The sequence below is a fragment of the Gorilla gorilla genome, chromosome 1 (genome assembly GCF_029281585.2).
Source record: "Gorilla gorilla gorilla isolate KB3781 chromosome 1, NHGRI_mGorGor1-v2.1_pri, whole genome shotgun sequence".
Lineage (NCBI taxonomy): Eukaryota > Metazoa > Chordata > Mammalia > Primates > Hominidae > Gorilla > Gorilla gorilla.
The window spans coordinates 95,247,042-95,268,278 of NC_073224.2; the positions used below are offsets into that span (position 1 = coordinate 95,247,042).

Consider the following 21,237-nt stretch of genomic DNA (forward strand, 5'->3'; position numbering starts at 1 on the left):
AAGAGGTCCGAGGGAGAGAAAGAAGGCAGCATCCTCGACTAAAGTGGTGGATTGGGGTTAGGTTGGGAGTTGCGACACGGCGGTGGTGGTGCCGGCAGAATGAGGGGAGAGAGTGTGGAGTAGCCGGAACACGGTGAATATAGACGGTGCACATGCCACGCGTACACTCGTGTGGTCGCGTTAAGGACTGTGTGACCAACTAGGGGAAAGTGATGAGTTACTCCCCGGAGTCGCGACTTCCTTCCTACTGGAAGGGCAACCATGGCATCATTTGCTGGATGTGGGGAGCCAGCGAGGGGGAGAGAGAGAGAGAGAGAGAACGAGGTCGAGGTGGTGAAATGTGAAGAGAAGAGGTGGGGCGAGTGGCTGCAAGCCCGTGGTGCCTGGCGGTGTTCCGTGAAGTGAAATGCGTCGGGCAGAGGCGGTGGCAGGGCAATGAAGAGAAACAGGACCAGGAGGCTGCTAAGTTCTGGTGTCTGGCGCGCTGTCGTGTTCGGAGGGGTTGTTGTCACCAAGGTGTGTGGGTGCGGGGGGGTAGGCTCATCCCTAAGTCAGTCGAGAGAGGCACGGAAGAAAGGGCAGAGGGCCGTCGCGCGTGGGAGCGCAGCCGGTGCCGGACTCGCTCGCGCGCCCCGAGTGTAAGGAGGCGGCAGAGGCGAGCGCAGCTACGCCTTGGTGCTGCTGCAGCACCAAAATGGGAGGGCGTGCTGCATGGGCCGGGAATCGAACCCGGGCCTCCCGCGTGGCAGGCGAGAATTCTACCACTGAACCACCCATGCACCGATGGCAAACGCCAACGGAAGCTGGCACAGCGGAACTCGCCACCAGCCGCCGTTCACTGGTCACCGCCTGCCGTGGGCCTCCGTCCTATTGGAGCGTCCACGAGAGGCTGGCCCGATGGGGCGAGCAGAAGGGGAGGCTCTCGTCACGTCGAGGGACCTGAGGCGGGGCGCGGAGGGAGAGCGGAGGGAGAGAGGCCGACTCGTCCCATCTTGCGCTTTCTCTGCCGCCCAGGGTCGAGAGACTGCCCGCCGGGGTCTCCAGGGGAAGGACCGGCCGTGGCCCGCGCCCGAATGCCCGTGAGGGCAGATTCGCTGTGGCGGGCCATGCTGAGCGCGGATCCCCGGCACAGACCCAAAGTTTTTGTGTTTTGTTTTTGTTTGTTTGTTTGTTTCTTTGTTTGGGGGGATGTTTTTCCCCCTCCCCCCCAGCCCCCGCCGGACCGGCCTTCTCAGTTGTGTCACCTGCAGGTGGGGGTGGGGGGCGTGGTGTGTCAGCGAGCGGGGGCGGCGATGGGGAACGGGTCTCGCAGCCGTGGCCTGCGGCTCAGAAACGCAGACCAGGTCCGTGGGCGCCTCGCTCCTGCGCTCTGACCCACGCCACCGGCTCGCACTTGGGGTGCCGCCCCCTGGGCTGGTAGGGAGGCTGGAGCGCGAGAAAGGAGCGGAGGAGCGCTTCGGCAGAGCCGCAGCTGGCTGACCCTGGAGAAGGCGCGCTGGGTGTGGCTGGGACGGCCCAGGCCGCGGCTTCCCGCGTGGGGATGCGCTGTGGCGCAGAGCTGGTCCCGGCGGGGCCGGGCGTTTGTGGGCGGGTGACGGGGATCTAGGGCTTCCGCTCGTGATTCCTCTTGGGCTGTCTTTTCGGGTTTGGACTCGCCTGCCAGGCTGTGTGCAGGGTTCCCGCTGCCTCTGGCCGGCAGGCGTCCGGGCTGCAGGTGGGCCGGCAGGCAGGTGTTAGCGGGAAGGGAGCACAGGTAGCGAGGTGGGATCGGCGACCTGGCTAGGGTGTCGGGAGAATGGAATGCGCGGCCGGGGTCCGAGGGGTCGGAGGAAAGGACAGGATGTTGGATGGCGTGCCTCTGGTGGGAGACGTGTGTGCGGCTCCACGAGCGAGTCGCTCGCTGCTGTTCCGCGGTCAGAAGTTGGAGGGTGAAACCGGGCGGGCTGTGCAGGCCAGGACGCCTCTGGGCAGCGCAGCGGCGATTCAAGGCGGTGGGCGGTGGGCGGAGGCCTGTGGGAGGAAGGAGGGAAAAGGAGGAATAGGGGAAGAATCTGGGCTGTGTCTGTTTGGACGAGTGAGGAGAAGGCGGGTGGAGGAGATAGGCAGGGAAGAGCGTGGAAGGTGGTCGCGGTCGCTCGCTGTGTGTGGGGCCAGGGAAGAGGGCGTGTGAGGTGGTGGGGAGGGCGTCTGTCCGAAGGGCAATGGGTAGAGGGTCGCGGGCGCTGGCGCATGGTCCTGGGCTGTTTCTGCGACAGCCGGCGGGTGGGCAGGAAGAACGGACGTGCCTGAGAAGCGGCGGCGTTTTGGAGGCTTGCTTCAAGGGGGCTGGAGTCTGGAGAGCGGGCAAGGGCTCAAGGCAGGAAGCGGCCAAAGGTGCTCCAGGGTTGCCATGGGCGTTGCCCTCCGGCGGGCGGGCCAAAAGGTCGGCTTGTCAGGAGTGGGATTCGAACCCACGCCTCCAGGGGAGACTGCGACCTGAACGCAGCGCCTTAGACCGCTCGGCCATCCTGACGGCGCGCCGGGGCGCGTCGCTGCTGGCATGGCTGGGACCCGGCGCGGACGCCTGCGCCCTTGGCCGGCGCCTGTCTGGGTTCGGAGCGCAACCGACGGACCGCGCGGGCGGAGCGGGCGCCAAGTGAACGGAGCCGGCTGGCGTTGGCGTGGACGCCCCCGCGTCCCCACCCCGGACCCAAAGGGTCCGCGTCGGGCCGGCCGCCGCCGCCGCACGCCCCAGCCCCCGCGCCTCCGCTCGCCGAACCCCGCAGGGCGTGCGCCCACCGCGTCCTAGGAGCAGCGGCCTGACTGTTTCGCCCGCGCCTCCTCCTGCCCCGGCGCGATCCCCGCGTTGGAGACAGCAGGCAGGGCGCACGGGCAGGTTCCACGCCGCTCCGGTACCTGTCGGGGTCCGGCTCCGGCTCCGGCTCCGGGTCCCAGCGGGATCGCAGGGTGCTTTGTTGGGTGTCGGGGTAGGTCGTGCCAACGGTGGCGGGGGGCGGGTGGCAGGTGACGGGTGGCGTGTGGCGGGTGGCGGGTGGCGGGTGGAAGGCGAGCACGCGCCCGGCCCCTGCCGTCGGGGGAGGGGATCAAGGCAGGGCTAGGCGTCCGCGGTCGGAGTGGGGTCTGGCGTCCCGGCGACCGCCGCCGTCGTCCTCGTTAGTATAGTGGTGAGTATCCCCGCCTGTCACGCGGGAGACCGGGGTTCGATTCCCCGACGGGGAGGCAGCCGTGCTTTTTGGGCCGCCGCCTCGGACCCAGCCTGTGGGCCCTCCTTCTCCTTCCTCCGCCCTCCAGCTAGTCGCAGGGCGCCATCTCGGGCCTGGCCTGCCTGGCCCCTTGGACCCCTGGGCCCTCTGGGCCCCCTGGGCCTCCTGGGCCCCCTTGGCCTCCTACCTTTTCTTCTCGCCCGCGGCTTGGTCGCCGCAGCCGGGCGGCCTCCTCTGGCCCCCACGGCGCCCAGAGAGCTGCCGGCCCAAAGTGGGTGTCGGAAGAGGCTTTCTGCGAGGCACAGGGCCCGGCGCCCGGTGGGAGGCGGAGGAGTGGGGACCCCGTCGGCGCCGGCCGTGTCGCCGCCGGGCACCTGGTGGGGAAGGGCTCTGGCGGCCCGGGGCGGCGAGGGAGCGAGAGCGCCCCCAGAGGCAGGCGGGCGGAACCGGGCAGCCGCGCTGGCCTTGCACCGGTGGGGCGCGGGGCGGCCTTTGGCGGGGCCGCGGCAGCGCGGAGCTGCGGGCGGGCGGACGGACCGGGCGTCGGGGCCGGGCTGCCCCGGGCGTCGGCGGCGCGCTGGTGGGAGCCCCGGGCCGGCGTGGCGGGGCTGCCCGCGCCGTGCGGCGTTGGTGGTATAGTGGTGAGCATAGCTGCCTTCCAGGCAGTTGACCCGGGTTCGATTCCCGGCCAACGCAGCGGGCGGACCTTTTGCGGAGGTCCCCGTCGCGGAGCTCGCGTCGCAGCTTGGCCTGTGGCTGCGTGCCTGTGCGCCCGGGAAGGAGGCGCGCGGTGTTTGGAGGGTGTGCTGCGAACAGGGCCAGAGCTGCTCGTGAGGGCAGGCCGGTTGCCGCCGGCGTCGCGGGGGCCGGTTGCGGGTGTTTGTTTTAAACCGAAGCAGGGGACAGGCGCCCAGGTAGCGCCCAGTGCTGGGGCCAGAGGCGCTGGGGCCAGGAGGCGCAAGCCGGGCCCTGAAGCCGCCTCTCCCTGGTGGTCTAGTGGTTAGGATTCGGCGCTCTCACCGCCGCGGCCCGGGTTCGATTCCCGGTCAGGGAAGCCTTCCTTCTTTGGCTCTGCCTGCCAACTGCCAGGCCCCTTCACACCTCCCCTTTTGACCAACAGGCTGGCTCGCTTGTCCCGCGCCCCAGCCACAACCTCCCGCGGCTTCCACGTGCGCCCCAACGCTCCCCGCCTACCTCCACCCATCCCTCCTTTTGGCCTCGCTGGCGCCACCTTCGCAACATCAACTTCACAGCCCTTCCTTGTCAGGTGCTCGCCTCGCTCCCACTCTTTCTCAGCGGCAAAGCCCACTGGCCAGGTCAGGCTTTCTCCTCCCATGGCCGCCAGGTGACCCGCCACCACCACCACCGCCACCCTGGCACTCTCGGATGGCCACGGAATGGGCCAGGACTCTCGAGCGGAGCGGCTTCTGCCAAGCCAAGCCAAGCCGAGTGGCTGACGGGCCACTTCTCTCTCGGCTGCGGGGGATCTGCGCCTAATGGTTGGGCCACCCGCCAGAGCCACTCATGTCAGCAAGCGCACTGGCTTTCCCAAGGCGTGCCAGACCCTGAGCGCGGGATCCGTGATTGGGCTCCACGGGTGTCAGCGGCTTTGGTGGAAATGGCAGCGGAACTTGAGGAGCCGAGACCACGGGCCATAGCGCTAGGGAGGCAGAGCTGCGACAGTCACCCTGGCAGCATGACTATGTTTTTCTTCATGCGGACATGATATCGATGGGATTCCTGTGACGTGTGGTAACGCGTGTACATCGCGTAGTGATCGATGGTCAACTGAGGGGATGTGGGACATCCATCCCGTGGGCATCTGTCATCTCTACCTGTTGGGAGCATCTCAGGTGCTGTCTTCCAGGAGCTCTTCGGAAACAAGCACTAGTACATCGCTGTTACCCCTAGTCGCCCTACTCTGCCGTAGAACATTATTGGGACGTATTCCCTCCATCCAAACGCATGCTCGGACCCATTTCACCAACCTCTCTTCACCGCAGTCACCCACACACCCTCTCCAGCCTCTGGTGTCTATCGTTCTACTCTCTACCTCCACAAGGTGAACATTTTGAGCTCCCAGGATTGGAGTAAGAACCTGCCCTCTCTGTCTTTCTGTGCCCGGCTCGTTTGATGTTCCATCGTGACCTTTAGCTCCGCCTCTGTTGCTGCAGACCAGAGGATTTCGTTCTTTTCTATGGCCAAATAGTATTCCATGGTGTCTATATGCCACATTTTTGTTAATCCATTTCCCGGCCGATGGACACTTAGGTTGTCTTAGCCACATCTCCCCTACCTGCACGTCCTTCACGGGCTCTCTGCAAGGAAGGAGAAAAATATGGCTCTTTTTGCCCGACCTCGCAGGCAGTCAGACCTTACCGTTGTCTTCCCCTGTTCCCTAAAAGTCGCTGTTATTCTATTCTTTTTCAAGGTGCACTGATTTCATGCTGTTCAAACACACATGTTTCACCGTCAATTTGTAGAGTTAACACAATTGTCACAGCGGTCCTGAGGTGACGTACATCCTCAGCTTACGAAGATAACAGGATTAAGAGATTAAAGTAAAGACAGGCGTAAGAAATTACAAAAGCATAATTTTGGAACTGATGAATGTCCGTATTGAAATGAAATCTTCACAATTTACGCGCCTCTGCCGCAGCTCCAGCCGCTCCCTCCGTTCGGGGTCCCTGACTTCCCGCAACATACACGTGCATGTGCGTACACATGCTCCCGCTCACCGTCGACAGGTTTGAGATTCTCGCCTATTCTGGATGTGAAAATGAATCTTGAGAGGTCCCATTAGTCAGACCAACCTGGCCACGGGCATTGAAGCGTGGAGATGCAGCAGTTCGTGGGAAAACCCAACGGCCAGGCTGACCAAAGCGCACGTGCGGGGTTGGGGTTCCTGATAGAATTCTAGCCGAAGTTTGCTTCCCATTGCCTGACCTACGCTCTCTATCGTCTCTCCAAATGTCAAGGAACATGTGCAGATGGTACCTATCCCCAGCGCCAAGATTCGCTGTGGGACTTTTTTCCCATCCCCTCCTTAGCACAGATGAGCCCAGTTCTCCAACCCTCTATTCAACCCGTATTGATCTTATTGTTTGGCTGATTCCCCAGGTCAATGGCAGAAGTCAGTCGACTTGTTGCCAAAACCGCTCTGTAGGGGCAAAGTAGACGTCCAACCAACTGCACAAACCTGTCCCGTGTCATTCGTGGGATCTTGGCACAGTCGGATCACCTGCAGGGACCAGACCCTATCGGGGATAGAGATGTTTGCCATCCCCACGGGAGGCTGGCTTGCTTGCCAGCGTGATGTGGGTGGATGTCAGGATGTCAGTGGGTGACAGCGATGGACAAAGGTGTCTGTTCCCGTGGCTGGCGTCCACCCTAGCCCGGGGCAAAGGGCTGACACCAAGGAAAGGAGAGAAGCATGTCACGTGCTGGGAGCTGGAAGAAGGAGTCCACGGTGTCCAGGGGGTGCACAGGGCTGGCTGGTCAGGTCTGGGAGTGAGGCTGTCCAGTCAAACGGAGGTTGTGCAGATGCCTGGGGCGTTAGGGCACCTCGCGGGCTGCCTATGCCATAGGTCGGAGGGGTCCCAGCTGGTGGCGGAGCTGGCGTGAGTCTGAAGAGGCTGAAGGGGGCCAGGACTGGGGAATATGAGTCGTCTGAGAGAGGGGAATTGACGGCGAGAGGGAGAGTTGGCTGTGCGAGACAGAGACAGAGAGATAGAGACATAGAGACAGAGAGAGAGAGACAGAGAAAGACAGAGTGAGAGAGAGAGAGTGAGAGTGTGAGAGTGTGTGTGTGTGTGTGTGTGTGTGTGTGTGTGAGTGTGTGTGTGAGTGAAAGGGCGGGTGGGGTGAGACAAAGGTGGGGGAGGGAGGGCTGAGCCTGAAGGCTGGTGGGAACAGTACATTTTCAGCCGGTTGGTCTGGGCAGGAGCGAAGTGTGTGTGGTCAAAGGGGACCCGCGCCGGCGAGACTGGGATGCTGCTTGGGCTGGGCGGTCAGAGTATGGAGTGGGGCTGGGGTGAGGTGGCAAGCAGCCCAGGGTGGGAGAGACATCGTGACAGAGCGACTGGAGGCCACGTCCCACGTCCCAAAAGGGTAGGGCATGCAACTGGACCCGAGACATAAATAAGCCGTCTTCAGGACGCACATTCACGTCTCAGGCATGTGTCTGGGGCTGAGATGAAAAGAGGTCCGAGGGAGAGAAAGAAGGCAGCATCCTCGACTAAAGTGGTGGATTGGGGTTAGGTTGGGAGTTGCGACACGGCGGTGGTGGTGCCGGCAGAATGAGGGGAGAGAGTGTGGAGTAGCCGGAACACGGTGAATATAGACGGTGCACATGCCACGCGTACACTCGTGTGGTCGCGTTAAGGACTGTGTGACCAACTAGGGGAAAGTGATGAGTTACTCCCCGGAGTCGCGACTTCCTTCCTACTGGAAGGGCAACCATGGCATCATTTGCTGGATGTGGGGAGCCAGCGAGGGGGAGAGAGAGAGAGAGAGAGAACGAGGTCGAGGTGGTGAAATGTGAAGAGAAGAGGTGGGGCGAGTGGCTGCAAGCCCGTGGTGCCTGGCGGTGTTCCGTGAAGTGAAATGCGTCGGGCAGAGGCGGTGGCAGGGCAATGAAGAGAAACAGGACCAGGAGGCTGCTAAGTTCTGGTGTCTGGCGCGCTGTCGTGTTCGGAGGGGTTGTTGTCACCAAGGTGTGTGGGTGCGGGGGGGTAGGCTCATCCCTAAGTCAGTCGAGAGAGGCACGGAAGAAAGGGCAGAGGGCCGTCGCGCGTGGGAGCGCAGCCGGTGCCGGACTCGCTCGCGCGCCCCGAGTGTAAGGAGGCGGCAGAGGCGAGCGCAGCTACGCCTTGGTGCTGCTGCAGCACCAAAATGGGAGGGCGTGCTGCATGGGCCGGGAATCGAACCCGGGCCTCCCGCGTGGCAGGCGAGAATTCTACCACTGAACCACCCATGCACCGATGGCAAACGCCAACGGAAGCTGGCACAGCGGAACTCGCCACCAGCCGCCGTTCACTGGTCACCGCCTGCCGTGGGCCTCCGTCCTATTGGAGCGTCCACGAGAGGCTGGCCCGATGGGGCGAGCAGAAGGGGAGGCTCTCGTCACGTCGAGGGACCTGAGGCGGGGCGCGGAGGGAGAGCGGAGGGAGAGAGGCCGACTCGTCCCATCTTGCGCTTTCTCTGCCGCCCAGGGTCGAGAGACTGCCCGCCGGGGTCTCCAGGGGAAGGACCGGCCGTGGCCCGCGCCCGAATGCCCGTGAGGGCAGATTCGCTGTGGCGGGCCATGCTGAGCGCGGATCCCCGGCACAGACCCAAAGTTTTTGTGTTTTGTTTTTGTTTGTTTGTTTGTTTCTTTGTTTGGGGGGATGTTTTTCCCCCTCCCCCCCAGCCCCCGCCGGACCGGCCTTCTCAGTTGTGTCACCTGCAGGTGGGGGTGGGGGGCGTGGTGTGTCAGCGAGCGGGGGCGGCGATGGGGAACGGGTCTCGCAGCCGTGGCCTGCGGCTCAGAAACGCAGACCAGGTCCGTGGGCGCCTCGCTCCTGCGCTCTGACCCACGCCACCGGCTCGCACTTGGGGTGCCGCCCCCTGGGCTGGTAGGGAGGCTGGAGCGCGAGAAAGGAGCGGAGGAGCGCTTCGGCAGAGCCGCAGCTGGCTGACCCTGGAGAAGGCGCGCTGGGTGTGGCTGGGACGGCCCAGGCCGCGGCTTCCCGCGTGGGGATGCGCTGTGGCGCAGAGCTGGTCCCGGCGGGGCCGGGCGTTTGTGGGCGGGTGACGGGGATCTAGGGCTTCCGCTCGTGATTCCTCTTGGGCTGTCTTTTCGGGTTTGGACTCGCCTGCCAGGCTGTGTGCAGGGTTCCCGCTGCCTCTGGCCGGCAGGCGTCCGGGCTGCAGGTGGGCCGGCAGGCAGGTGTTAGCGGGAAGGGAGCACAGGTAGCGAGGTGGGATCGGCGACCTGGCTAGGGTGTCGGGAGAATGGAATGCGCGGCCGGGGTCCGAGGGGTCGGAGGAAAGGACAGGATGTTGGATGGCGTGCCTCTGGTGGGAGACGTGTGTGCGGCTCCACGAGCGAGTCGCTCGCTGCTGTTCCGCGGTCAGAAGTTGGAGGGTGAAACCGGGCGGGCTGTGCAGGCCAGGACGCCTCTGGGCAGCGCAGCGGCGATTCAAGGCGGTGGGCGGTGGGCGCAGGCCTGTGGGAGGAAGGAGGGAAAAGGAGGAATAGGGGAAGAATCTGGGCTGTGTCTGTTTGGACGAGTGAGGAGAAGGCGGGTGGAGGAGATAGGCAGGGAAGAGCGTGGAAGGTGGTCGCGGTCGCTCGCTGTGTGTGGGGCCAGGGAAGAGGGCGTGTGAGGTGGTGGGGAGGGCGTCTGTCCGAAGGGCAATGGGTAGAGGGTCGCGGGCGCTGGCGCATGGTCCTGGGCTGTTTCTGCGACAGCCGGCGGGTGGGCAGGAAGAACGGACGTGCCTGAGAAGCGGCGGCGTTTTGGAGGCTTGCTTCAAGGGGGCTGGAGTCTGGAGAGCGGGCAAGGGCTCAAGGCAGGAAGCGGCCAAAGGTGCTCCAGGGTTGCCATGGGCGTTGCCCTCCGGCGGGCGGGCCAAAAGGTCGGCTTGTCAGGAGTGGGATTCGAACCCACGCCTCCAGGGGAGACTGCGACCTGAACGCAGCGCCTTAGACCGCTCGGCCATCCTGACGGCGCGCCGGGGCGCGTCGCTGCTGGCATGGCTGGGACCCGGCGCGGACGCCTGCGCCCTTGGCCGGCGCCTGTCTGGGTTCGGAGCGCAACCGACGGACCGCGCGGGCGGAGCGGGCGCCAAGTGAACGGAGCCGGCTGGCGTTGGCGTGGACGCCCCCGCGTCCCCACCCCGGACCCAAAGGGTCCGCGTCGGGCCGGCCGCCGCCGCCGCACGCCCCAGCCCCCGCGCCTCCGCTCGCCGAACCCCGCAGGGCGTGCGCCCACCGCGTCCTAGGAGCAGCGGCCTGACTGTTTCGCCCGCGCCTCCTCCTGCCCCGGCGCGATCCCCGCGTTGGAGACAGCAGGCAGGGCGCACGGGCAGGTTCCACGCCGCTCCGGTACCTGTCGGGGTCCGGCTCCGGCTCCGGCTCCGGGTCCCAGCGGGATCGCAGGGTGCTTTGTTGGGTGTCGGGGTAGGTCGTGCCAACGGTGGCGGGGGGCGGGTGGCAGGTGACGGGTGGCGTGTGGCGGGTGGCGGGTGGCGGGTGGAAGGCGAGCACGCGCCCGGCCCCTGCCGTCGGGGGAGGGGATCAAGGCAGGGCTAGGCGTCCGCGGTCGGAGTGGGGTCTGGCGTCCCGGCGACCGCCGCCGTCGTCCTCGTTAGTATAGTGGTGAGTATCCCCGCCTGTCACGCGGGAGACCGGGGTTCGATTCCCCGACGGGGAGGCAGCCGTGCTTTTTGGGCCGCCGCCTCGGACCCAGCCTGTGGGCCCTCCTTCTCCTTCCTCCGCCCTCCAGCTAGTCGCAGGGCGCCATCTCGGGCCTGGCCTGCCTGGCCCCTTGGACCCCTGGGCCCTCTGGGCCCCCTGGGCCTCCTGGGCCCCCTTGGCCTCCTACCTTTTCTTCTCGCCCGCGGCTTGGTCGCCGCAGCCGGGCGGCCTCCTCTGGCCCCCACGGCGCCCAGAGAGCTGCCGGCCCAAAGCGGGTGTCGGAAGAGGCTTTCTGCGAGGCACAGGGCCCGGCGCCCGGTGGGAGGCGGAGGAGTGGGGACCCCGTCGGCGCCGGCCGTGTCGCCGCCGGGCACCTGGTGGGGAAGGGCTCTGGCGGCCCGGGGCGGCGAGGGAGCGAGAGCGCCCCCAGAGGCAGGCGGGCGGAACCGGGCAGCCGCGCTGGCCTTGCACCGGTGGGGCGCGGGGCGGCCTTTGGCGGGGCCGCGGCAGCGCGGAGCTGCGGGCGGGCGGACGGACCGGGCGTCGGGGCCGGGCTGCCCCGGGCGTCGGCGGCGCGCTGGTGGGAGCCCCGGGCCGGCGTGGCGGGGCTGCCCGCGCCGTGCGGCGTTGGTGGTATAGTGGTGAGCATAGCTGCCTTCCAGGCAGTTGACCCGGGTTCGATTCCCGGCCAACGCAGCGGGCGGACCTTTTGCGGAGGTCCCCGTCGCGGAGCTCGCGTCGCAGCTTGGCCTGTGGCTGCGTGCCTGTGCGCCCGGGAAGGAGGCGCGCGGTGTTTGGAGGGTGTGCTGCGAACAGGGCCAGAGCTGCTCGTGAGGGCAGGCCGGTTGCCGCCGGCGTCGCGGGGGCCGGTTGCGGGTGTTTGTTTTAAACCGAAGCAGGGGACAGGCGCCCAGGTAGCGCCCAGTGCTGGGGCCAGAGGCGCTGGGGCCAGGAGGCGCAAGCCGGGCCCTGAAGCCGCCTCTCCCTGGTGGTCTAGTGGTTAGGATTCGGCGCTCTCACCGCCGCGGCCCGGGTTCGATTCCCGGTCAGGGAAGCCTTCCTTCTTTGGCTCTGCCTGCCAACTGCCAGGCCCCTTCACACCTCCCCTTTTGACCAACAGGCTGGCTCGCTTGTCCCGCGCCCCAGCCACAACCTCCCGCGGCTTCCACGTGCGCCCCAACGCTCCCCGCCTACCTCCACCCATCCCTCCTTTTGGCCTCGCTGGCGCCACCTTCGCAACATCAACTTCACAGCCCTTCCTTGTCAGGTGCTCGCCTCGCTCCCACTCTTTCTCAGCGGCAAAGCCCACTGGCCAGGTCAGGCTTTCTCCTCCCATGGCCGCCAGGTGACCCGCCACCACCACCACCGCCACCCTGGCACTCTCGGATGGCCACGGAATGGGCCAGGACTCTCGAGCGGAGCGGCTTCTGCCAAGCCAAGCCAAGCCGAGTGGCTGACGGGCCACTTCTCTCTCGGCTGCGGGGGATCTGCGCCTAATGGTTGGGCCACCCGCCAGAGCCACTCATGTCAGCAAGCGCACTGGCTTTCCCAAGGCGTGCCAGACCCTGAGCGCGGGATCCGTGATTGGGCTCCACGGGTGTCAGCGGCTTTGGTGGAAATGGCAGCGGAACTTGAGGAGCCGAGACCACGGGCCATAGCGCTAGGGAGGCAGAGCTGCGACAGTCACCCTGGCAGCATGACTATGTTTTTCTTCATGCGGACATGATATCGATGGGATTCCTGTGACGTGTGGTAACGCGTGTACATCGCGTAGTGATCGATGGTCAACTGAGGGGATGTGGGACATCCATCCCGTGGGCATCTGTCATCTCTACCTGTTGGGAGCATCTCAGGTGCTGTCTTCCAGGAGCTCTTCGGAAACAAGCACTAGTACATCGCTGTTACCCCTAGTCGCCCTACTCTGCCGTAGAACATTATTGGGACGTATTCCCTCCATCCAAACGCATGCTCGGACCCATTTCACCAACCTCTCTTCACCGCAGTCACCCACACACCCTCTCCAGCCTCTGGTGTCTATCGTTCTACTCTCTACCTCCACAAGGTGAACATTTTGAGCTCCCAGGATTGGAGTAAGAACCTGCCCTCTCTGTCTTTCTGTGCCCGGCTCGTTTGATGTTCCATCGTGACCTTTAGCTCCGCCTCTGTTGCTGCAGACCAGAGGATTTCGTTCTTTTCTATGGCCAAATAGTATTCCATGGTGTCTATATGCCACATTTTTGTTAATCCATTTCCCGGCCGATGGACACTTAGGTTGTCTTAGCCACATCTCCCCTACCTGCACGTCCTTCACGGGCTCTCTGCAAGGAAGGAGAAAAATATGGCTCTTTTTGCCCGACCTCGCAGGCAGTCAGACCTTACCGTTGTCTTCCCCTGTTCCCTAAAAGTCGCTGTTATTCTATTCTTTTTCAAGGTGCACTGATTTCATGCTGTTCAAACACACATGTTTCACCGTCAATTTGTAGAGTTAACACAATTGTCACAGCGGTCCTGAGGTGACGTACATCCTCAGCTTACGAAGATAACAGGATTAAGAGATTAAAGTAAAGACAGGCGTAAGAAATTACAAAAGCATAATTTTGGAACTGATGAATGTCCGTATTGAAATGAAATCTTCACAATTTACGCGCCTCTGCCGCAGCTCCAGCCGCTCCCTCCGTTCGGGGTCCCTGACTTCCCGCAACATACACGTGCATGTGCGTACACATGCTCCCGCTCACCGTCGACAGGTTTGAGATTCTCGCCTATTCTGGATGTGAAAATGAATCTTGAGAGGTCCCATTAGTCAGACCAACCTGGCCACGGGCATTGAAGCGTGGAGATGCAGCAGTTCGTGGGAAAACCCAACGGCCAGGCTGACCAAAGCGCACGTGCGGGGTTGGGGTTCCTGATAGAATTCTAGCCGAAGTTTGCTTCCCATTGCCTGACCTACGCTCTCTATCGTCTCTCCAAATGTCAAGGAACATGTGCAGATGGTACCTATCCCCAGCGCCAAGATTCGCTGTGGGACTTTTTTCCCATCCCCTCCTTAGCACAGATGAGCCCAGTTCTCCAACCCTCTATTCAACCCGTATTGATCTTATTGTTTGGCTGATTCCCCAGGTCAATGGCAGAAGTCAGTCGACTTGTTGCCAAAACCGCTCTGTAGGGGCAAAGTAGACGTCCAACCAACTGCACAAACCTGTCCCGTGTCATTCGTGGGATCTTGGCACAGTCGGATCACCTGCAGGGACCAGACCCTATCGGGGATAGAGATGTTTGCCATCCCCACGGGAGGCTGGCTTGCTTGCCAGCGTGATGTGGGTGGATGTCAGGATGTCAGTGGGTGACAGCGATGGACAAAGGTGTCTGTTCCCGTGGCTGGCGTCCACCCTAGCCCGGGGCAAAGGGCTGACACCAAGGAAAGGAGAGAAGCATGTCACGTGCTGGGAGCTGGAAGAAGGAGTCCACGGTGTCCAGGGGGTGCACAGGGCTGGCTGGTCAGGTCTGGGAGTGAGGCTGTCCAGTCAAACGGAGGTTGTGCAGATGCCTGGGGCGTTAGGGCACCTCGCGGGCTGCCTATGCCATAGGTCGGAGGGGTCCCAGCTGGTGGCGGAGCTGGCGTGAGTCTGAAGAGGCTGAAGGGGGCCAGGACTGGGGAATATGAGTCGTCTGAGAGAGGGGAATTGACGGCGAGAGGGAGAGTTGGCTGTGCGAGACAGAGACAGAGAGATAGAGACATAGAGACAGAGAGAGAGAGACAGAGAAAGACAGAGTGAGAGAGAGAGAGTGAGAGTGTGAGAGTGTGTGTGTGTGTGTGTGTGTGTGTGTGTGTGTGTGAGTGTGTGTGTGAGTGAAAGGGCGGGTGGGGTGAGACAAAGGTGGGGGAGGGAGGGCTGAGCCTGAAGGCTGGTGGGAACAGTACATTTTCAGCCGGTTGGTCTGGGCAGGAGCGAAGTGTGTGTGGTCAAAGGGGACCCGCGCCGGCGAGACTGGGATGCTGCTTGGGCTGGGCGGTCAGAGTATGGAGTGGGGCTGGGGTGAGGTGGCAAGCAGCCCAGGGTGGGAGAGACATCGTGACAGAGCGACTGGAGGCCACGTCCCACGTCCCAAAAGGGTAGGGCATGCAACTGGACCCGAGACATAAATAAGCCGTCTTCAGGACGCACATTCACGTCTCAGGCATGTGTCTGGGGCTGAGATGAAAAGAGGTCCGAGGGAGAGAAAGAAGGCAGCATCCTCGACTAAAGTGGTGGATTGGGGTTAGGTTGGGAGTTGCGACACGGCGGTGGTGGTGCCGGCAGAATGAGGGGAGAGAGTGTGGAGTAGCCGGAACACGGTGAATATAGACGGTGCACATGCCACGCGTACACTCGTGTGGTCGCGTTAAGGACTGTGTGACCAACTAGGGGAAAGTGATGAGTTACTCCCCGGAGTCGCGACTTCCTTCCTACTGGAAGGGCAACCATGGCATCATTTGCTGGATGTGGGGAGCCAGCGAGGGGGAGAGAGAGAGAGAGAGAGAACGAGGTCGAGGTGGTGAAATGTGAAGAGAAGAGGTGGGGCGAGTGGCTGCAAGCCCGTGGTGCCTGGCGGTGTTCCGTGAAGTGAAATGCGTCGGGCAGAGGCGGTGGCAGGGCAATGAAGAGAAACAGGACCAGGAGGCTGCTAAGTTCTGGTGTCTGGCGCGCTGTCGTGTTCGGAGGGGTTGTTGTCACCAAGGTGTGTGGGTGCGGGGGGGTAGGCTCATCCCTAAGTCAGTCGAGAGAGGCACGGAAGAAAGGGCAGAGGGCCGTCGCGCGTGGGAGCGCAGCCGGTGCCGGACTCGCTCGCGCGCCCCGAGTGTAAGGAGGCGGCAGAGGCGAGCGCAGCTACGCCTTGGTGCTGCTGCAGCACCAAAATGGGAGGGCGTGCTGCATGGGCCGGGAATCGAACCCGGGCCTCCCGCGTGGCAGGCGAGAATTCTACCACTGAACCACCCATGCACCGATGGCAAACGCCAACGGAAGCTGGCACAGCGGAACTCGCCACCAGCCGCCGTTCACTGGTCACCGCCTGCCGTGGGCCTCCGTCCTATTGGAGCGTCCACGAGAGGCTGGCCCGATGGGGCGAGCAGAAGGGGAGGCTCTCGTCACGTCGAGGGACCTGAGGCGGGGCGCGGAGGGAGAGCGGAGGGAGAGAGGCCGACTCGTCCCATCTTGCGCTTTCTCTGCCGCCCAGGGTCGAGAGACTGCCCGCCGGGGTCTCCAGGGGAAGGACCGGCCGTGGCCCGCGCCCGAATGCCCGTGAGGGCAGATTCGCTGTGGCGGGCCATGCTGAGCGCGGATCCCCGGCACAGACCCAAAGTTTTTGTGTTTTGTTTTTGTTTGTTTGTTTGTTTCTTTGTTTGGGGGGATGTTTTTCCCCCTCCCCCCCAGCCCCCGCCGGACCGGCCTTCTCAGTTGTGTCACCTGCAGGTGGGGGTGGGGGGCGTGGTGTGTCAGCGAGCGGGGGCGGCGATGGGGAACGGGTCTCGCAGCCGTGGCCTGCGGCTCAGAAACGCAGACCAGGTCCGTGGGCGCCTCGCTCCTGCGCTCTGACCCACGCCACCGGCTCGCACTTGGGGTGCCGCCCCCTGGGCTGGTAGGGAGGCTGGAGCGCGAGAAAGGAGCGGAGGAGCGCTTCGGCAGAGCCGCAGCTGGCTGACCCTGGAGAAGGCGCGCTGGGTGTGGCTGGGACGGCCCAGGCCGCGGCTTCCCGCGTGGGGATGCGCTGTGGCGCAGAGCTGGTCCCGGCGGGGCCGGGCGTTTGTGGGCGGGTGACGGGGATCTAGGGCTTCCGCTCGTGATTCCTCTTGGGCTGTCTTTTCGGGTTTGGACTCGCCTGCCAGGCTGTGTGCAGGGTTCCCGCTGCCTCTGGCCGGCAGGCGTCCGGGCTGCAGGTGGGCCGGCAGGCAGGTGTTAGCGGGAAGGGAGCACAGGTAGCGAGGTGGGATCGGCGACCTGGCTAGGGTGTCGGGAGAATGGAATGCGCGGCCGGGGTCCGAGGGGTCGGAGGAAAGGACAGGATGTTGGATGGCGTGCCTCTGGTGGGAGACGTGTGTGCGGCTCCACGAGCGAGTCGCTCGCTGCTGTTCCGCGGTCAGAAGTTGGAGGGTGAAACCGGGCGGGCTGTGCAGGCCAGGACGCCTCTGGGCAGCGCAGCGGCGATTCAAGGCGGTGGGCGGTGGGCGCAGGCCTGTGGGAGGAAGGAGGGAAAAGGAGGAATAGGGGAAGAATCTGGGCTGTGTCTGTTTGGACGAGTGAGGAGAAGGCGGGTGGAGGAGATAGGCAGGGAAGAGCGTGGAAGGTGGTCGCGGTCGCTCGCTGTGTGTGGGGCCAGGGAAGAGGGCGTGTGAGGTGGTGGGGAGGGCGTCTGTCCGAAGGGCAATGGGTAGAGGGTCGCGGGCGCTGGCGCATGGTCCTGGGCTGTTTCTGCGACAGCCGGCGGGTGGGCAGGAAGAACGGACGTGCCTGAGAAGCGGCGGCGTTTTGGAGGCTTGCTTCAAGGGGGCTGGAGTCTGGAGAGCGGGCAAGGGCTCAAGGCAGGAAGCGGCCAAAGGTGCTCCAGGGTTGCCATGGGCGTTGCCCTCCGGCGGGCGGGCCAAAAGGTCGGCTTGTCAGGAGTGGGATTCGAACCCACGCCTCCAGGGGAGACTGCGACCTGAACGCAGCGCCTTAGACCGCTCGGCCATCCTGACGGCGCGCCGGGGCGCGTCGCTGCTGGCATGGCTGGGACCCGGCGCGGACGCCTGCGCCCTTGGCCGGCGCCTGTCTGGGTTCGGAGCGCAACCGACGGACCGCGCGGGCGGAGCGGGCGCCAAGTGAACGGAGCCGGCTGGCGTTGGCGTGGACGCCCCCGCGTCCCCACCCCGGACCCAAAGGGTCCGCGTCGGGCCGGCCGCCGCCGCCGCACGCCCCAGCCCCCGCGCCTCCGCTCGCCGAACCCCGCAGGGCGTGCGCCCACCGCGTCCTAGGAGCAGCGGCCTGACTGTTTCGCCCGCGCCTCCTCCTGCCCCGGCGCGATCCCCGCGTTGGAGACAGCAGGCAGGGCGCACGGGCAGGTTCCACGCCGCTCCGGTACCTGTCGGGGTCCGGCTCCGGCTCCGGCTCCGGGTCCCAGCGGGATCGCAGGGTGCTTTGTTGGGTGTCGGGGTAGGTCGTGCCAACGGTGGCGGGGGGCGGGTGGCAGGTGACGGGTGGCGTGTGGCGGGTGGCGGGTGGCGGGTGGAAGGCGAGCACGCGCCCGGCCCCTGCCGTCGGGGGAGGGGATCAAGGCAGGGCTAGGCGTCCGCGGTCGGAGTGGGGTCTGGCGTCCCGGCGACCGCCGCCGTCGTCCTCGTTAGTATAGTGGTGAGTATCCCCGCCTGTCACGCGGGAGACCGGGGTTCGATTCCCCGACGGGGAGGCAGCCGTGCTTTTTGGGCCGCCGCCTCGGACCCAGCCTGTGGGCCCTCCTTCTCCTTCCTCCGCCCTCCAGCTAGTCGCAGGGCGCCATCTCGGGCCTGGCCTGCCTGGCCCCTTGGACCCCTGGGCCCTCTGGGCCCCCTGGGCCTCCTGGGCCCCCTTGGCCTCCTACCTTTTCTTCTCGCCCGCGGCTTGGTCGCCGCAGCCGGGCGGCCTCCTCTGGCCCCCACGGCGCCCAGAGAGCTGCCGGCCCAAAGTGGGTGTCGGAAGAGGCTTTCTGCGAGGCACAGGGCCCGGCGCCCGGTGGGAGGCGGAGGAGTGGGGACCCCGTCGGCGCCGGCCGTGTCGCCGCCGGGCACCTGGTGGGGAAGGGCTCTGGCGGCCCGGGGCGGCGAGGGAGCGAGAGCGCCCCCAGAGGCAGGCGGGCGGAACCGGGCAGCCGCGCTGGCCTTGCACCGGTGGGGCGCGGGGCGGCCTTTGGCGGGGCCGCGGCAGCGCGGAGCTGCGGGCGGGCGGACGGACCGGGCGTCGGGGCCGGGCTGCCCCGGGCGTCGGCGGCGCGCTGGTGGGAGCCCCGGGCCGGCGTGGCGGGGCTGCCCGCGCCGTGCGGCGTTGGTGGTATAGTGGTGAGCATAGCTGCCTTCCAGGCAGTTGACCCGGGTTCGATTCCCGGCCAACGCAGCGGGCGGACCTTTTGCGGAGGTCCCCGTCGCGGAGCTCGCGTCGCAGCTTGGCCTGTGGCTGCGTGCCTGTGCGCCCGGGAAGGAGGCGCGCGGTGTTTGGAGGGTGTGCTGCGAACAGGGCCAGAGCTGCTCGTGAGGGCAGGCCGGTTGCCGCCGGCGTCGCGGGGGCCGGTTGCGGGTGTTTGTTTTAAACCGAAGCAGGGGACAGGCGCCCAGGTAGCGCCCAGTGCTGGGGCCAGAGGCGCTGGGGCCAGGAGGCGCAAGCCGGGCCCTGAAGCCGCCTCTCCCTGGTGGTCTAGTGGTTAGGATTCGGCGCTCTCACCGCCGCGGCCCGGGTTCGATTCCCGGTCAGGGAAGCCTTCCTTCTTTGGCTCTGCCTGCCAACTGCCAGGCCCCTTCACACCTCCCCTTTTGACCAACAGGCTGGCTCGCTTGTCCCGCGCCCCAGCCACAACCTCCCGCGGCTTCCACGTGCGCCCCAACGCTCCCCGCCTACCTCCACCCATCCCTCCTTTTGGCCTCGCTGGCGCCACCTTCGCAACATCAACTTCACAGCCCTTCCTTGTCAGGTGCTCGCCTCGCTCCCACTCTTTCTCAGCGGCAAAGCCCACTGGCCAGGTCAGGCTTTCTCCTCCCATGGCCGCCAGGTGACCCGCCACCACCACCACCGCCACCCTGGCACTCTCGGATGGCCACGGAATGGGCCAGGACTCTCGAGCGGAGCGGCTTCTGCCAAGCCAAGCCAAGCCGAGTGGCTGACGGGCCACTTCTCTCTCGGCTGCGGGGGATCTGCGCCTAATGGTTGGGCCACCCGCCAGAGCCACTCATGTCAGCAAGCGCACTGGCTTTCCCAAGGCGTGCCAGACCCTGAGCGCGGGATCCGTGATTGGGCTCCACGGGTGTCAGCGGCTTTGGTGGAAATGGCAGCGGAACTTGAGGAGCCGAGACCACGGGCCATAGCGCTAGGGAGGCAGAGCTGCGACAGTCACCCTGGCAGCATGACTATGTTTTTCTTCATGCGGACATGATATCGATGGGATTCCTGTGACGTGTGGTAACGCGTGTACATCGCGTAGTGATCGATGGTCAACTGAGGGGATGTGGGACATCCATCCCGTGGGCATCTGTCATCTCTACCTGTTGGGAGCATCTCAGGTGCTGTCTTCCAGGAGCTCTTCGGAAACAAGCACTAGTACATCGCTGTTACCCCTAGTCGCCCTACTCTGCCGTAGAACATTATTGGGACGTATTCCCTCCATCCAAACGCATGCTCGGACCCATTTCACCAACCTCTCTTCACCGCAGTCACCCACACACCCTCTCCAGCCTCTGGTGTCTATCGTTCTACTCTCTACCTCCACAAGGTGAACATTTTGAGCTCCCAGGATTGGAGTAAGAACCTGCCCTCTCTGTCTTTCTGTGCCCGGCTCGTTTGATGTTCCATCGTGACCTTTAGCTCCGCCTCTGTTGCTGCAGACCAGAGGATTTCGTTCTTTTCTATGGCCAAATAGTATTCCATGGTGTCTATATGCCACATTTTTGTTAATCCATTTCCCGGCCGATGGACACTTAGGTTGTCTTAGCCACATCTCCCCTACCTGCACGTCCTTCACGGGCTCTCTGCAAGGAAGGAGAAAAATATGGCTCTTTTTGCCCGACCTCGCAGGCAGTCAGACCTTACCGTTGTCTTCCCCTGTTCCCTAAAAGTCGCTGTTATTCTATTCTTTTTCAAGGTGCACTGATTTCATGCTGTTCAAACACACATGTTTCACCGTCAATTTGTAGAGTTAACACAATTGTCACAGCGGTCCTGAGGTGACGTACATCCTCAGCTTACGAAGATAACAGGATTAAGAGATTAAAGTAAAGACAGGCGTAAGAAATTACAAAAGCATAATTTTGGAACTGATGAATGTCCGTATTGAAATGAAATCTTCACAATTTACGCGCCTCTGCCGCAGCTCCAGCCGCTCCCTCCGTTCGGGGTCCCTGACTTCCCGCAACATACACGTGCATGTGCGTACACATGCTCCCGCTCACCGTCGACAGGTTTGAGATTCTCGCCTATTCTGGATGTGAAAATGAATCTTGAGAGGTCCCATTAGTCAGACCAACCTGGCCACGGGCATTGAAGCGTGGAGATGCAGCAGTTCGTGGGAAAACCCAACGGCCAGGCTGACCAAAGCGCACGTGCGGGGTTGGGGTTCCTGATAGAATTCTAGCCGAAGTTTGCTTCCCATTGCCTGACCTACGCTCTCTATCGTCTCTCCAAATGTCAAGGAACATGTGCAGATGGTACCTATCCCCAGCGCCAAGATTCGCTGTGGGACTTTTTTCCCATCCCCTCCTTAGCACAGATGAGCCCAGTTCTCCAACCCTCTATTCAACCCGTATTGATCTTATTGTTTGGCTGATTCCCCAGGTCAATGGCAGAAGTCAGTCGACTTGTTGCCAAAACCGCTCTGTAGGGGCAAAGTAGACGTCCAACCAACTGCACAAACCTGTCCCGTGTCATTCGTGGGATCTTG

The 21,237-nt window shown here is 64.1% G+C and overlaps 15 non-coding genes across 15 annotated transcripts; 9 read left to right on the forward strand and 6 right to left on the reverse strand.

Annotated features, from left to right (window-relative positions):
- Nucleotides 1–708: 708 nt before the first annotated feature.
- TRNAG-GCC (transfer RNA glycine (anticodon GCC)) lies at nt 709–779 on the reverse strand. Its single transcript has one exon. It is a non-coding gene; the product is annotated as a tRNA-Gly (tRNA).
- A 1,650-nt stretch (nt 780–2,429) lies between these two features.
- TRNAL-CAG (transfer RNA leucine (anticodon CAG)) lies at nt 2,430–2,512 on the reverse strand. Its single transcript has one exon. It is a non-coding gene; the product is annotated as a tRNA-Leu (tRNA).
- Nucleotides 2,513–3,147: 635 nt separating this feature from the next.
- On the forward strand, nt 3,148–3,219 carry TRNAD-GUC (transfer RNA aspartic acid (anticodon GUC)). The gene has a single exon. It is a non-coding gene; the product is annotated as a tRNA-Asp (tRNA).
- A 608-nt stretch (nt 3,220–3,827) lies between these two features.
- On the forward strand, nt 3,828–3,899 carry TRNAG-UCC (transfer RNA glycine (anticodon UCC)). The gene has a single exon. It is a non-coding gene; the product is annotated as a tRNA-Gly (tRNA).
- Nucleotides 3,900–4,185: 286 nt separating this feature from the next.
- TRNAE-CUC (transfer RNA glutamic acid (anticodon CUC)) lies at nt 4,186–4,257 on the forward strand. The gene has a single exon. It is a non-coding gene; the product is annotated as a tRNA-Glu (tRNA).
- A 3,853-nt stretch (nt 4,258–8,110) lies between these two features.
- Nucleotides 8,111–8,181, reverse strand: TRNAG-GCC (transfer RNA glycine (anticodon GCC)). Its single transcript has one exon. It is a non-coding gene; the product is annotated as a tRNA-Gly (tRNA).
- Nucleotides 8,182–9,831: 1,650 nt separating this feature from the next.
- TRNAL-CAG (transfer RNA leucine (anticodon CAG)) lies at nt 9,832–9,914 on the reverse strand. The gene has a single exon. It is a non-coding gene; the product is annotated as a tRNA-Leu (tRNA).
- Nucleotides 9,915–10,549: 635 nt separating this feature from the next.
- On the forward strand, nt 10,550–10,621 carry TRNAD-GUC (transfer RNA aspartic acid (anticodon GUC)). Its single transcript has one exon. It is a non-coding gene; the product is annotated as a tRNA-Asp (tRNA).
- Nucleotides 10,622–11,229: 608 nt separating this feature from the next.
- TRNAG-UCC (transfer RNA glycine (anticodon UCC)) lies at nt 11,230–11,301 on the forward strand. The gene has a single exon. It is a non-coding gene; the product is annotated as a tRNA-Gly (tRNA).
- A 286-nt stretch (nt 11,302–11,587) lies between these two features.
- Nucleotides 11,588–11,659, forward strand: TRNAE-CUC (transfer RNA glutamic acid (anticodon CUC)). The gene has a single exon. It is a non-coding gene; the product is annotated as a tRNA-Glu (tRNA).
- A 3,857-nt stretch (nt 11,660–15,516) lies between these two features.
- On the reverse strand, nt 15,517–15,587 carry TRNAG-GCC (transfer RNA glycine (anticodon GCC)). Its single transcript has one exon. It is a non-coding gene; the product is annotated as a tRNA-Gly (tRNA).
- A 1,650-nt stretch (nt 15,588–17,237) lies between these two features.
- On the reverse strand, nt 17,238–17,320 carry TRNAL-CAG (transfer RNA leucine (anticodon CAG)). The gene has a single exon. It is a non-coding gene; the product is annotated as a tRNA-Leu (tRNA).
- A 635-nt stretch (nt 17,321–17,955) lies between these two features.
- TRNAD-GUC (transfer RNA aspartic acid (anticodon GUC)) lies at nt 17,956–18,027 on the forward strand. Its single transcript has one exon. It is a non-coding gene; the product is annotated as a tRNA-Asp (tRNA).
- Nucleotides 18,028–18,635: 608 nt separating this feature from the next.
- On the forward strand, nt 18,636–18,707 carry TRNAG-UCC (transfer RNA glycine (anticodon UCC)). The gene has a single exon. It is a non-coding gene; the product is annotated as a tRNA-Gly (tRNA).
- Nucleotides 18,708–18,993: 286 nt separating this feature from the next.
- TRNAE-CUC (transfer RNA glutamic acid (anticodon CUC)) lies at nt 18,994–19,065 on the forward strand. The gene has a single exon. It is a non-coding gene; the product is annotated as a tRNA-Glu (tRNA).
- The last annotated feature ends 2,172 nt before the right edge of the window (nt 19,066–21,237 follow it).